This window comes from Adiantum capillus-veneris, chromosome 9 (assembly GCF_014529385.1).
Source record: "Adiantum capillus-veneris isolate H3 chromosome 9, ASM1452938v2, whole genome shotgun sequence".
In the NCBI taxonomy this organism is placed as follows: domain Eukaryota; kingdom Viridiplantae; phylum Streptophyta; class Polypodiopsida; order Polypodiales; family Pteridaceae; genus Adiantum; species Adiantum capillus-veneris.
In genome coordinates, this window is record NC_140939.1 from 121,279,958 (window position 1) to 121,296,649 (window position 16,692).

Genomic DNA, 16,692 nt, shown 5'->3' on the forward strand with positions numbered 1-16,692 from the left:
GAGGTGACACTTCTCCATGTTGGTTGCTAGATGAGCATGCAGTCTTCCACGTCACACCACATCGTGACTGGGTTAGCACCTTCTCTAGTGGGCTAAGCTAATGGTTTGACATTTGAGATTGCAAGTGCAGAAGAAGTTTGCTTGTCATTGCTCATTGGTGCATCATATACTCTACGACATGTGGGCTATGTTTCTCAATTGAGACATAGCTTGATCTCAGTGAGACAGTTAGCAAATTTTGGGTGTCAGACATTGCTTAGAGAGCAATTTTTTGAGATGCATTGTGGCTCCTTAATGATTGCCAGAGGAGCCCATAGTGGTTTGGTATATCATATGTATGTGTCTGACGTTCGATACAACATAGTCTTGGTTTTGTTGCTGGCATTCTTTGAGCGAGTGGTGAGACGTGTCTCCTTTGTTGGTGAGCTCCACTATGCTCATGAGATAGAACATTTAGATGTGCAGGATGTGCCATTAGACTTTGTAGAGATAGAGGTAAAGCGGTAGTGCTCTAGTGAGACACACCAGATGTTGTCAGGGTTTGTGCAGGCAAAGTTAGAGCCGGTATGCTCCCTAGAGACACAGGCAAAGATGACAGACATGGAGCTATTTGATATGCTCATGCTAGAGGCTGATGAGGTGGTTCCAAGATGCACAATTCCGCCCATGGGTGAGAGGGATGTAGCCATCCTAGTGTCAGTGTTAACACATCCATACGTGATGAGTAGTCCTGATGACGAAGTACACGTAGATAACACAGGCGAGGTAATGATAGCTAGTTTTGTGCAAATTTTGTCAGCATTTGGGCATCTCATGTACGACGTACTAGTGTAGAGGCCCAACCTAGCAGCTGCAGTGGGAGCATTTGCAGCAGCAGGGATTGTGAGTTGTACAGTAACTGACACTAGCATGATGCATAGTGGAGTTTTGCAGGCCATACAGAGTTGTCTGCAAGATTTACATGCAAACTCTAGCATGGATACGCATGCTCGCCTATCCCTAGAGACAATATGGTTGCATGTAGATCAATTGAGCGAGCTAGTGGCATAGGTTGAGAGAGTCTCTCACTTGTTTTCTTGTACATACCAGTAGTTTAGCTAGTAGGATCCACTTATCAGCACATTCACCTTTGATTGTTGGGAGATTATTGGGTAAAGGCGTCTATGCCTTGCCCGGCCACCTAGGCTATGGGCGCCCGCCCACTACTTACGTTATTCTTGTACATATACCAAAAATAAGGAGTAGTTCATTATGAGTATTGCTCCACCCACACACACTCTACTCTCTCCCTCTCCCCTTCTCGCATGCACAGACCACACCACATTCGCACCGCGTATGCACGCATCCATGCACAAGTACTCTTCATATAATTCTAATGTGCAAGATCTTGTTGTAAAGATAACCTAGTAGCCAAATTCTTATCGGTGGCATAATTGATTGTGCCATATGAGCCAGCATGGAATATACATTCTTTCTTGTTTGGCTGATCGACCTCTTTACTTTGAACTATGTGAGCATTGTGTTTATGCTAGATCTACTCATGAGACTTTGTTAAATAAGAGAAAGTTTGAGAAATGAACCTAATGCATTTGCAAATGTGTAAGCCTAGGTATTTCATATTTCACAACATTCATCAATGATTCTAGCCTAGTAAAAAATGGGCATCTCCAATGGCTCATGAAGGTGATGCATTTTGTGCCTCTCACAGGTATATGACTCTCAATCAAAATTGGGTAGACAAAAGGTACTTACATATTGTTAATGGTGGAGAATATATCTCCAATGGTCCCTTTTTCTCCAAGATAAAAGGCATTGAGTGAGAGCATAAAGCTCCTCATAATTTCAACTAGAATGAAGGATAAAAAAGTATTGTCAGACAATTTTGGGTTAAACCTATGAACACTCCATTTTGGGTGATTAATAAATCACAAAACAAGGCACTAGATGGTGATATGCCAGAGGTAGTCTAAAGTGGATACAAACCATCTTTTGATCTTACACGAGTTTTTGGTTGTGAAGTCTTTGTGCATGTGCCAAAAACTCTTTAAAAAGTCAAAAAAGTCTATTTTTGTTTGTTGTGGAGAAAGCGACAAGATGGGATATTGTTTGTGTGATCCAATGTGTCATAAGACTATTCATATTAGTAATGTCATTATCAATGAGAATAAATTTACAAAATCCCACTTCAAGAGGTTGAGATAAGGAAGGTTAATTTTCAAGATGTTATGGACCAATTTTTGAGCAATGACAACCAACTTACCATGGGAAAAGAGTGCAAGGTGATGCTCCTAGTAGCTTTGACCAAGTACAAATTAGTGGTAGTGAATCAATGTAATGCTAAAATGTTAGTGAGATAGCAAGTTGATGCTGCATAATTTGTTACATTGAGTAGATCAACTTAGTAGTGACATTTCATAAAGTAATGTAATAAGCAAGAGCAAGTTCATGATGTGTAACTTGTTGCGTTAAGTAGGTCAACTCGAGTCCCATACCGCTTGAATGGTTTGTGCCAAGCTTACATTGATAGAATTTAGAGAGTCCTCCGACCATGATGAAGCTATGTTGAAGTATGTCAATCTTAAGTGAAAGTGCCGTATGCAATAAGGAATGAAATATTTACAATAGGATCATATTTGGACTTAATACCTTTGCTAAAAGTGAAGAATTATTTTCCATGCACATGGAATAAACAAGTTGAAGATCACATCGAATACTAGTAAGTCTAAGTATAAGGGTAGATTAGTTGCCAAAGAACTCAAGACGTAGAAGAGGAGTATAGATTTTAATGAGGTCAAGTGTTAAACTGACTACTCCACTTTATAGTCTAAGCTACATGATAGTTTTAACATGAAAGATTCGGGTGAATCAAACCATATTCCTGGCTTGCGGATTTTACGATATAAGATTAAGAAGGTTCTTTACATGTCTTAGACAAAAAACATATGTAGAATTCTCAAACATTTCAATATGGAGGGGAAGCCAATTAGTACGCCATTGACTCCATATGTGACACTTACTGAAGCGGATTGTCCCAAAAGCTGATCAAGAAAAGGTTGAAATGGCCAAGGCTCATATGCATCTATAAGTTATACGGGTAGATTAGTTGCCAAAGAACTCAAGACGTAGAAGAGGAGTATAGATTTTAATGAGGTCAAGTGTTAAACTGACTACTCCACTTTATAGTCTAAGCTACATGATAGTTTTAACATGAAAGATTCGGGTGAATCAAACCATATTCCTGGCTTGCGGATTTTACGATATAAGATTAAGAAGGTTCTTTACATGTCTTAGACAAAAAACATATGTAGAATTCTCAAACATTTCAATATGGAGGGGAAGCCAATTAGTACGCCATTGACTCCATATGTGACACTTACTGAAGCGGATTGTCCCAAAAGCTGATCAAGAAAAGGTTGAAATGGCCAAGGCTCATATGCATCTATAAGTTATACTTTGATTAATGTCATGACTAGGGCTTGTGCATAGATTATATTTGTAGTTGGAGTCATTAGCAGACTCATGGAAAATTTTGGCTAGAAACATTGGGAGTTAGTATGAAATGTGATAAGAACATAAATGGTACGACAAAGTTGTACATTGTTTTGGAGGCAAAGATGCATGTGTAAATATATACGAGGACCATAATTATGTGGAGAATTAAAACAAAAGAGTATAGTAGGCTATGTATTTATAATCACTAGTGGTATAGTTTCATGGAAATCTTGTTTACAAGAGTATACACCTTAGTCTACTAGAAAAGTGAAGTATGTCGCAACATTGGAAGAGCAAGGAAGCTTTATCTCCAATTCATCTAGTGCAAGACTTGGGCATTAAATGAAAAGTTCTAATTCTGCATCCTGAGAGTCAATGTACTATTCAAACAAAGTACTTTGATTTTGGAGTGCCACTTTGTTCATGACGGGCTCAAGGACAACTGCATCAGGCTTGTAAAGATCAACATAGAGGGTAACCATGCAGATCTTCTTTTGAAAGTAATATCCTTCAAGATGTTTGCATACGTCAAATGCTTATTTGCATTGGGTAGAGATCCAAACTCTATGCATCTCATCTATATGTGCTTGAAGGCCAATTGGCCTTAAAGTGGGAGGTTCTTAGGTTAAAAATCCCATGCCTAATTAGGCATGGTAGCCCACTCTAACCTTATGTTAACTAATCTAATTCATTATTTATCTGATGGAGAGAATCATGAGATGCAACAAGTTAGTGTTGTAGGTAGAGCTCCATCCATCTACAATCTTGCTTTTCTATTGTATAGTTTTTTATTGCATGCACGTACCTACACCCATTAAATAACATAAGGAAGGTACATCCTTCCCACTTGCATAAATTGTGTAAGTGTTTTAGCGGAGCCATAGCTTCCCACAACCATGTCATTTAGTCCATGCAAGTAACATAAGCTAAGAAGGTGATGTTTTTTCACACCATGGTTCAAGGATTGGGACTGACTATAGAATGCAAATATTTAGAATGGTTAAATCTTGTAAGTATATATGCTACATTATTTCCCAAGTCCTCATTAAGGCCTTTGTAGAGGCAAACACCGAGACCCACATGAGAGACAACACTTTGACTTGAACTCTAATGTTTAAGATGGAAGAGAAGGATGAGATAGCTCAAATGAGAGAGTGCATATCAAGGTGGTATGCATAGTAGAGAAACGATTGGACAAGTGACCTATCTCTTGCCTTCTAGAGGGGCTTACAGATAAAATTCTCTATAGCCACTCTTTTGAAACAGTTACACAACTCTAATTCAATGTTACAGAGATGTTCTCTTGTATGCATATAAGTGTTGCCTCAACAAAGCTAGAGGTAGTAGGCATGTTGCCACCATAGTGGTCTCAAGTGCATCAAGCAAGCATGTAAACTTTGAATCCATTATGGATGGAGCTTTGTGCAGAAATGAGGCAAGAAGGGTGAGGTTCCTATTACTACAAAAAAGATTAAAACAATATTTAAGAGCTCATCTCTACAAAATTTGATCCCAACCAAATAGGTGCCAAGGAACAACATTGATATGATGTAATTGGGAAATTGTGGAAGCATGACACAATCAAGTTGCTAATATAGACACAAGCATTAAATGACATTGGAAGGTACACTAGCCACCAGAATGCCCAAGGTGGGGATGACCCTTCTATGGGGGGAGGTTGCCAAGTTTGATGATAGTTTTAGGAACTCAAGCTCCCCCGCTAGGAGCAACAACTCTAAGTGACAAATGAGGCCTCCGAGAGTAATTGTGAGCTTGTACCCATAAAGGGCTACTATAAGTAGGAATGTGACTCAAGATTTTATCTAGAGCATTGTTCCAAATCTAGTTATTTCTCTCTAGGTTACCCTAGTGATGGTCCTCAACCTTTCATGCTTGTAAATTAGCATAGGCCCATGCCTCAAATGGTTTGGAGACTACCACCACTTTCTTCACAAGGCCTCATATCCTTCAAATAATGGAGGTAACCACTAGATGAGAAAGTCCTTATAACAAAGGGGAAGGTTGGCCTATTGCAAAAGAATATTGTGGGGGAATGCCATGTCATCCAGTTAAGCCACAACTATCTCTCAAAGCCTAAGAAAGGGGTGTCAAAAAGAGCATGTCAAAGCCTTGTGGAGATACCTCTTCTCCATCTATTAAAAGAGAACAAGCAGGGGCTCAAGCAACTAGTGATGCTGATGAGACCAAAACAACAAGATCTACCCTACAAGGGAGCAAGAATGGGAGAAGATCCACAAAATGTAAAACAAGCACAAGACCAAAACCTACATCTCCTAATGAAATGGAGCACATTGACACACATGGAAGTGAAAAATACACATTCCTAGGAGAGCAGGGGTGAAGTCTCAAAAGTCTTTGGGACAACTTTGGGAGGTTCAATGCTTGTGCATACCATTGAAAGCTTTTGGGGTAGCTATGGAGCTGAGAGTGGCAAATAAGGCAAATTTTCCAAAGAAGCTTTAGGAAAATCCAAGTGCACTAGAGGGATCGCACGCTTCTCTTTTCAACCAATTGATCAAGAAGACTTAGACTATGGTCTCCAACAAGGACACCTCCTTTCAAGAAATCATTGAAAAAATATATGAAAGAAGCAAACATCTAAGGGTTTCGTGTGCGCGCGCACATGTGTGTCCAAGTGGTGGGTTGTGCCTAGAAATGTTCTTGTGTGTATAAAGTGGAATCTTTTGTTGCATGTTTGTCTCAAATGATCAATCCCTTCTCCCCTCTCTCTTGATGCTCTTCTCCCTACCTTTCAAACTATTGATATGTAGTTACAATAGCATATGAGAGTATGTGTGGTATATGGGTCTACAATGCAAACATAATTAATTTGTTGCCAAGATTCGTTCTCTCTTGCGTCCTCATAACTCCCCCCCCCCCGCCCATCGTGCCTCTGTGCCTCCATGTCTCTCGACTCCCTTGTCATCTCTGTGCCACGCACGTCATATCCCCACATCGCCTTGCCTCCACAAAACCTGCATGCACCTACTGAGTCCAAAGTTGCAATGCAACATCGCCTCGTCAATGCAGAAGGGGATAAAGATATCTCTCCCCCCCCCCCCCCCCCCCCCCCCCTCTCTCTCTCTCTCTCTCTCTCTCTCTCTCTCTCTCTCTCTCTCTCAAACTCTGCTCATCATGCATTTTGCAACAACAGCATATCACGCAGCTCTGATGCATCTTGCCCCCACAATGCATTGCTTAATAGTCCTTCCAATGCGGATAGCATCAAATTAGAGAATGAAAATCTCTCTCTCCATCCTCGCTCCTTGGGACGCTGGCATGTCTCCCTCTCTCACCCTCCTCCACACACCATCTTCCCTTTCTATTGTGCTCCAAGCCAGCTCGCTCGCCGCCTGCATTGAGTAGGTACTTTGCATTTGATAGGCCAACATACAGCCTCATGATAACATGGATGTAGTATGGGCAAGCAATTACCATAGATGATCTCAAAGTCTGGGACAAGCGAGGCTCATTGGACTTGAGGAAGTGGGCAAGAATGAAAAAATTGCTACATGTGGTAGTAGAGGTGGCTCCATGCTTCTTGCTGTTGAGCATGGAAAACGACTTTCATGCATAGAAGATTGGAAAATCATCATGCCACTCAAGCGATCATCTAAGTTTACAAATAACTACACTAAGGAGTTTGTGGACACCTGTGGTTGAACAACATTGCCTTCCTTAGGGTAATTTCATAGCTATGAAGTCTGCCCTCCTAGTTTGATAGGAGATTTCCCAGGTTTAAAAGGACACATAAAAGCCCCTACAAGGATGAAGGCTGCATTGAGGAGCACATGGGTCATATAGATGGTGTTCAAAATGTGATAAAATGTATTTCTATCAAGCACAAAGCCAGCTAAATCATGTGGCAATGTTCATCCAAAACCTTGATTCCACTTGTGTGTCATTGATGAGCCAAGGCATGAGAGCAGGTCACGATTATCAAAGATTAGGTATGTCCTAGAAGTGTGATTGCCCCTTCATTGTTGTGATTCAACATCCCTTAAATACCATAGACATTATAAGAATAATAATGCATGTAGGCTACAAAGGTCATGTGTTGGGATCACACGAAGATCTTTATCACTTGCTGGTGCTACCTACTATGAAAAAAAGATGCATAAAGGATTTGTTCAATGTTGGTACGTGTCACCATGGTACCGAGATGAGTGTCTCTTAAGGAACCACTCCACATCAAGATGGCATCATCAATAGATCAAGTGTTGTATAGATTCTTCATGATAGCAAAGGAAATTCAAATGATTTCATATAAGTTTTACATTAAAGATACTGTTTGAACAGAAGTATATCCACTCTATCTATGGTGAGTATTTTTTTGGTGGAAGTGGTGTCGAAGTTTACATGTGCCTATGTTTATCTGTGCTAGTTCCACACGAGGAATGCATGGGTAGAGCATTTGCTTTTATAGGTTTGTAATGTATATTAACTTACTAAGATGGATGTGGGGAGCATAGTAAATAAATAGTCTACAGGTTCCTAAGGAATTGCATGATAGTGTGTATACATCAATGGAGAAGCTAATGCAATGTGGTGAGAGGAGTAGGTATGTTCACTTGCTCATGGACTACTCATTCCACAATTATATTGTTAGGTACATTAGTAATGATTGAGCGGCAAAGGCATGCATATGGTGCTACATGTGGCCAAAATATGGATGAATATTTTCACACGGGCATGTAGACCACTCAACCAATCTAGTAGAGAGACTATGGAAATATGTGAAGTACATGCTCCAAGATGGAAAAATCAACCAATCAACCTTGGATCTGTTGCATGCCCTTTTGGATGGCTCAAGCACATAGACATGGATGGGTGGCACTACTATTGAGTTCTTGAAGAAAGGTAGGAGATTGGTATATCTTAATGTATCTTATTTCAATCTAGTTCATTGTGTCTGGGTTTACCTATGTGTGTGGGTTTACTTGTGCATGTTGGTATGGGTTTACTGGTGTGGGTCTGGGCTTACTTGTGAGTGCTTGGGTTTACTTATATGTCTGTAGGTTTACCTGTGTAACGTTGATCATGATTTTTTTATATGGGGTGTGTAATTTGTCTTGTATTAAATATGGGAAGCACAACATGTATGGAAATGACAAGATGCAAACTACACATCTTTCACGTGGCCAAAAATTCTTCGTAGATATGCAGCAGACCCTTTGATGGTTAAAGTAGCTGACCAAGATGCACTCTTCTTTGAGACTTGATCATGTCATACTCTAAAATATGGTATTATGTCAGCATACAATCCTGGTACAATGATTGCTTAGTTTGGTTTAGAAGTTGTAAGCATCTGTATAGGACGAGTCAATTTTGACAGACTCCTTTCCCGATATTCACAATATTTTGTCCATCGTGGACACGGCTCGAGAGCTAGTACAATATGTGATCATACAGGCTTTGACCCTCCTCCTGCGGAGGCGGATCCTATCCCTAATGTTAATTTGCAAGAGCTAGCACCAAGTCAAGCCTTAACCCAATGCATCAACGAGTTATAAGACCTCTTGCAAACGATTGAAGAGGGCATCCCATCATAGAATGAGTCACAAATCATATCCTTAACAAGGCAAGTGCAAGCAACGTATGCTTGTCTTTGTGAAGAGCACCTGCAGAAATCTCTCTGCTAAAGAAGGGAAGTGTAACACAAGTACAAGTACATGTGGCTACTACTCAAATAGGGCATGGCTATCCTAAGCCTCAAGAGGTGGACGCCCAAAGTACGGTGCCTACTCAACCTATGGTACAAACACTTCTGTTACAAAGGAAGCAGCAAAGGTGTCGTAATCGGGTTTGATTTGCAAAGCAGAAGTGGGTTTACTATCATCACTACTGCACAAGAACTCTCATGGTGGACAATGGTATTGAGAGATGTAAAACTTTCCATGCATTGCTGCCACTTACTCCATGGTGGACCACGTGGATGCATTGAAAGGCTGACAAGCCATCATATTTGATGGATCCAATGCTTATCAATGCCTCGATGAGTCCATGATATGTGGTCCAAATAAGGATGATGAATGTTCTCTTGGCTTGAGATTCAATAGTGGTAAATGCATGTTCAGTATCTTGGCATCAACCCATTGGATTGCACACGAGCAGATTTAACCATCATTCTCATTCTCCTTGCCAGTTCCAGGTTTAACTTGCCATGCTTGTGGGTATGTAATTGTTGTTCTCTTCTTCTCAATCTCCATATGCTTTTGGATCATTTGCTAATTACTTGCATATTATGTGACATAGATTAATTTTTTAGCTTGTTGTTTCATCAAGTGGTTTCAATGGGATTGTAATAGTAATTTGTTACAAAAAGTTTTACGTGCAATAAAAGAAAGTATCTAGTATTGTGGGTGAGTGATTAGCCAGAAAATTTATTGTTATCCCCTAATGTACCCATTCAAGTATGGTTCACAATGTGACATAATGCCAGTCTTTACAAGGCACCATTTTGACAAAGCCTTTCCTTTTGTCCCAATGGGCTGATAGTGATTGGTTTCAATAAATGATAACTAAGTGATCAATTACATTAGTTGATGGCATGGGTTTAGGGATGTGATTAGGTTATATCATGACATTAAAGACTTGGCCCAATATAAACTCAGACAAAACAATAAACCTGAACATAATCTAGAAGCTCAACCAAGCTAAGCACTTTAAACGAGTTCATGGGAATAGTTTCATAGGATTTATCATGTAATTGGGCCGACACATGGCATAAACCTAAACAAGTATAACCTCAATACTTTGAATGGGCTACTGGTGGTGTCATGGGTAAGTAATGGTCCCTTGTCAACCACAACCATGCCTTGCAGGCTGGAAAATTATTGTGCATCATGATGTTGTGTATGACGTACATGCATGTATTTATCGATTTTTATTTTTTTTTGTTGGAAGAGGTTTTAAGTCTCTCTCTCTCTCTATATATATATATAATATATATATATATATATATATATATATATATATATATATATATATATATGTACTATAAACCCAGCCACAACTGCAAACATGGACATAAATGGGTCAGTATTGCCTATGAACCAATGGCATGAAATTATACTTCAATCACAAATAAAGCATGGTAGAGGAAAAAGGATGTGAGCACACTTGATATTAAAGCAAATTAAATGGTAGAACACGACAAATTTTGTTTAAATCATAACCATAGTGATACTACAAGATTCTGCCCAAAAAATTACCATAAACTCCCATCACTAAAATAGTCTCACCCCTTCAATAAAAAAACTATCAGTGTACATCTCTTATGCATACTGACATGTATAGCAAAGTTTGCACCCAATCATCTAGATTTAGTTGCAACCTCAAGATTGTGAGGTGTGAGAACATAATTGGAGAATCCGAAAGCAAAAAACTTTTGATATTAGTGACTTTCAATGAAGGAATATAGGAACCCAAAAACACAATTAGTGCAGGCACTTTAAGTTGTCATACCCAGTCCTTGGGAAACCTATCAACAAAAGCTCCCTTATTGAACCTTTACATAAAAACCATGACATAGTTATAGGCTGCGATGGCCCATAAACTTTGATCAAAGAAAGCCTCTCCTCAGACCTAGCTAGCTCCTGGGCAAGCCTTGGTACAAGCATGTTGCTGACATGTAGGAGACTACACAAAAGCACAACACATGCATGTCAACCAAGGATTTCCTTCAAATATAAATGCACCACACCATAAGCTTGTAAATCTATGCAAGCCTTGGTACACGCATGTTGCTGACATGTAGGAGACTACACAAAAGCACAACACATGCATGTCAACCAAGGATTTCCTTCAAATATAAATGCACCACACCATAAGCTTGTAAATCTATGCATATCTATAGATTTGAGGAAGACACTTGAAAATTTATATCAATCCAAAATCTTCATAGAAAAAGAATTTATGTCTTGTCAATGGGCATGTATTGACTATTTTTGTGGCCATCCTTGAAGATTATAGCGAAACACAAATGGGCCCTATAGTTGACTTTGCTAGAGTGCATAAAGAAGCAATAAAACCACTTCAACATGCATGCAAACAACACAACTTGCTTATTGCACCACAATGGACAAAAATATATGTGAGAGAAACTCAAAATCAACACCCTCAACTAGCCTTGAAGGATTTTGATTGTTTCTTGCCATCCCATACCTAGAGAGTCTACCACCCACACCTTATTTGTTGCATTAGTGTCTATGAAGACATGAAGTTTGATAGAGGAGATGCTAAAAGTTGTGGTGCTTGCCACACCTACCAACAATTGGTAGAGAAGGCCCTGGTCAACGACAACCTCAAGAGTGCTATTAAGTGTGCTCTCTAAATGAACTGAGCAGGCAATGGTTAGTTTGAAAATTAGCACAAAGTTGTTCTAGACCTAAGTAAGAAAGATAGATAGGAAAATCCAACTCAACATTTAGCCTCGTGCAAACTAATAAACCAAAGCTTATCAAAAAAATAATTAGACTTTTAAACCCTTTTATAGAAGTAAGGGTAGCAACATTACTCTCCATCGTGTCCTCTCCCCACCATCCTCGCCACTTTCCCCATCGTCGTCCATGCTATCTTGGTCATTGTGCTAGCCATTAGACATGTCCCCAACATCATTGTCATCATATGGGGGCTTACCAACATAGGGGGCCTTAGCAACATTTATTGTTGAATCCTACAAAGAGAAGAAAACCTCAAAGTTAATCCACAACACTGCGGTCATATAAGTAAACCCACACATTATGTATACACTTCAATCATACGGGTAAACCCAAGCATTATGTATAGAACTCGATCGTACATGTAAACCCTCGCATTATGTATATCTATACATGTAGACTCTGGCCGAGGGGGCATAGACATCATGTGTATAGTTTATAAGGCTTTCTAAGTATGGTGAACTTACCACAAATGTGTAAGAGCTATCGAATCTAAGTACACATTTAACTTCAAGCTTCGACCGCTTCAGCGGGAAGGGCATGCTTGTCACTATCAAGTGGCCTTTTTACCTGCATACATGAAAGCTAAAGAGGACACACGGCTCAAGAAGGGAGTGCAAGGTTTGAGGAAAACAATTCTAAAGTCAAAAGCCTTTTTCTCCTTGTTCTTATCATATTTGTCTTCCTTGGAGAACCCCTTGTCTCCATTTGAAATATTTCCCTTCATTGGCTTCATTTTTGGCCCCTTGATCAAAATCATCATGCAACTCAAAAACAAAGGAGAGTTGCATACAAACATTGAAACATCAGGGTAGACACAAGCATGTACCTCATTTACAATTTTCCCTTTCTTCTAACTATCTTTATCCTTCTCCACTTTCACAATCTTTCCTTTCTTCTTAGTAGCTTGATCTTCCTTCTCACTAGCATACTATACTTGCTTCTAGCCCTTCTTGACCTTTACGTCTCTCTATTTCAAAAAATAAAAAGACACTATTAATACGAAGAGCACATATGTTTGGGGATTTATCGCAAAGAAAAGTAAACCCAACCCTTTGTCGTCTACTTGTTAGGCCCCCATGTTGCTAGCCTTCACTTGCCAAATAAGATGAAAAATCAATAGGATAAGTGCAAGCACTCATGTGGGAGAGACATCCATCTCCTCAAAATGAGATTGTTGATTCCTTCCTTCCATCTTTCTTGTCGTTGTTGTTCAATGTTTTGCGCTTTTCATTAATGACCTTTACTTGTGAATGAAGAGGACACTAAACAAAGACCTGCAAGCAAACCGGAATAGAAGCACACATTTGTCTTTTGAAAAGATTATAACCCTAAATAGTGCATCCATCAAAGGAGAGAATGTACATTGCTGGCCATGCATGTTTCTTTGCCTTTCGGAGCCCTCTCCCTGACCTTCACCTACAAATAGGGATGACTTCAAGACGGGTAAACCCGAGCAAACATACACTCTGCAAAGCTAGGGAACATACATCAGTGGTGGTAGTCTTGATACACCACCCATCACTCCCTCACCTCCACCCCTCCTGGCCCTTTGGAGCTAACGCCCTCCCCGTGGTGTTCGCCTCCATGTCTTTGCCTTTTAGAGCCCTCTCCCAAGCCTTCACCTTCTTGGGCTTTTGTTCTTCGATATCGTTGTCCTCCACAAATTTTTCTATTTTCTTGCTGTGAGCCCCTTGTGAAAGAAGAGGACAAAGAAACCAAAGAGAGGTGAGCACATATGTAAATGAGTTTCTGCAACACTGGCACACATATAAACCACGCTTCTACAATTAAGAAACACCTTTAGAGTTATTTATTGGCTTGCTTTCCCCTTCTTAAGGGGCTTCCCTTTCTTAATGACCTTTGGACTAAGCTTGGCGCTGGTAGCCTAGTTGGAACCTCCATTGCTAGGACATTACTATCAACATCTCCTTGTGAAAGAAGAAGACAAGGGAACCGAAGATAGGTGGACATCCATGTAAACCACATCATATAAATTTGAACATTCTTGCAGACAAACAAAAAATTGGGCACACATATATCCCATAACATTCCACATTATTGGCCATGGTGTCCCCTTGCCCCTTTGAAGACGAACCCTGAGTTTTCACTTCCATCCCTAAAACCGGTGAACCCTCATCCTTGTCCTCCTTTTCGAGTCTAGCTTGCATGCAAAAGAAAATCTAGTCTGGCATGCATTCAAACACGGTTTGCAATTGCTTAGACATACTTACCGGTTTGCTTTCCCCTTTCTTAAGGACCTTTGCCTTCTTAATGACCTTCATTTTTGGGACAATATCTTCTTCATTTTGCACTTCATCAACGAGCTCCTTTCCCTATGCATACAAACAAAGTCCCACAGTGCCTGCCTCAGGCCACCTACAAACTAACATAAATCCGAGCATTCTTGCAGATAAACATCAATTCGAACACCGAGCCAATACAAGCTAAGAGGGCTGACGAGCCAAACCTTGTGTCCTTGGGCATGGGCACATTTTCCTCACATGCAGTCACGTCGAGGAAGGCATGTCTTATGCCAGCCTTCTCCCTATGCGTGACTTCGACCTACCACGCATAGCCTTCATGAATGGGGCACCCTCATCGGGCTCATCGTCTTCAACAGGGTCCTCATCAGATTGCAACTCACTTTGCATGGGCAACGCTTTGTTCCCCCCTTCCTTGGAGGCCACCATCCTCTCCTCTTCTTCTTGCGTACATACCATTTCAGTGGCAAAGACTGTCTGCATCCTTCTTGCCAATGAAGGTACATTGGGTGTCTTGCTCCCTCCAGTGGCCGACCTTGCAATGAGCTTGGCTTTTGGTGGAGGCATAGAATAAGCCCCCCTCATTAGCCCCTGCTTGTGCCTGACATCCTCGCTCCGCCCTGCTTCACCTCCTCACGCCTCAAGAATGCTCTGCTCGTCTCCCCACCTTTATTGAGCATTGAAAGGGTGTGAGATTGCCTTTTTTGCGTATGCGTGCTCTGTTTCCCTTTTCATAACCCTCTCCCAACCCTCCTCAAGCCCCTATGGGCATGCAAGCATACTAGGATTTTACTTGACTTTGACCAGACACCACCCAAATCGAGGGCCCTTCTCATTGACGCCCCTCCACCAGCCTTCCATGTAGTTGTCCAAAACTTCCACGTTAGTGCCAAAAATTGCCACATCGATGCCCCTCGATTCTGCAATTTTTTACCGAGGTTTACACAATAAGCGCAAACCCTAGCCTTCAACCCCCGTCATGTGGATGTTTTTGATGCCCTCGTGATTCACTCCCCACTTCCACGCCATAGATCCCATCCAATGGGTTCTTACATTGGTCTGCACGGCCAGGGTTTGTCAGCGAACCCTGCTTTTAATCTTGAATTGTGCCGATTTGCGGAGTTGGGAAATCGCTTCTTCTACCCCTACGCCCGTTGAGAACGTGCAACCATTCATGCGTAGCCTCTGTGAAAGCATTTAAAAATGTAGTTCAATTTTGTTGACGATGGTGGGGGTAGAACCCCATCGTTGGGAGTCCACCCTTAAATGACATCTAAACTAACATAATATGGTGGAAGGGGGAGCCCTTTACACTTGTTAAAATTTGGGACATGAAGGCTAAACTTCAAAATTGAGAGAAGCCCCTGTGCGCGTGATAAAGAGGGAGAGAGAGAGGCCGTCGAAGGCCGCCGGCCGTACTAGTAAGGAATAAGGATAGGAGGGCCTCAACTATATCTAACACGCGCATGGGAGATGGGATCAAGGGTGGAAATGGGCCAAAAGTCACATCTACAAAGGAGATCCGTTGATTTTGTCGGCGCTAAAAAAGTAAACTCGGGTACAAAAGTAAACTCGAGTACCCGAATTTACTTTTGGTGGGGACGACGGAGGGGATTTCCGATTACTTTTAAATTTGGATGCACAGCATGTAAGGTGCTTTTATGGTGGAGAATTATAAAGATTTCCTCTAGCTTTCATGATTGTACCCTCTGCATATTATGATGATAGTGCTATAATCCAAGATACTTTTGTCATTTTGTAAACTCGGGTATTTTAGTAAACTCAGGTACCCGAGTTTACTTTTTTCCAGAATCCGGGGAAGGGGGCTTGTGAAAGTGAAGTACTACTTCCAAGCACATGCCATTGCTTTCTCTCCTTGCACACACACACCACTCCTCTTAGTTTTCAAGCATTGTTGTTTACATAACCTCCACTACTCTACTATTCACACTTTTCCCTATGTATTAAAGCGGTACTCTTGATTACCATGGATTGGATTTTCACAAGTGATGACCTTGAAAATCACTCTGATGATAGCACAAGCTCTGATGAGTCATGCAATACTTCAGACATTGAACCATTCGATGTGGTTGATCCTCTCCAATATTTGTCACCAACATTTTTCTCTTTTGACAGAGGAAATTACAACTTAATGATAATGGTTCTACATGAAGGAATGTCCATACCCTTGGATATTTTGAAAAAACATGACACTAGGGAATGCTAGATCTTAAGAAGTGGCGAAGAATACAAGAGAGCCTTTGTTTGCTACAAGATGAAGATGGTTTGCTTGGACTTTGCTTGAAAGTGGAACCCAAGCTACGGATTGCTTGCATTGAGGATTGGGAAAGCTTTGTTAGGCATGCTCATTGCAATGACGGTGGTGAACAACACCGAGGAGTCACTTCAACTCTCGAAGTTATCAAGGTAAAATGGTCTATTGATATTCATCGCCATGGAATACCGATAGCTTA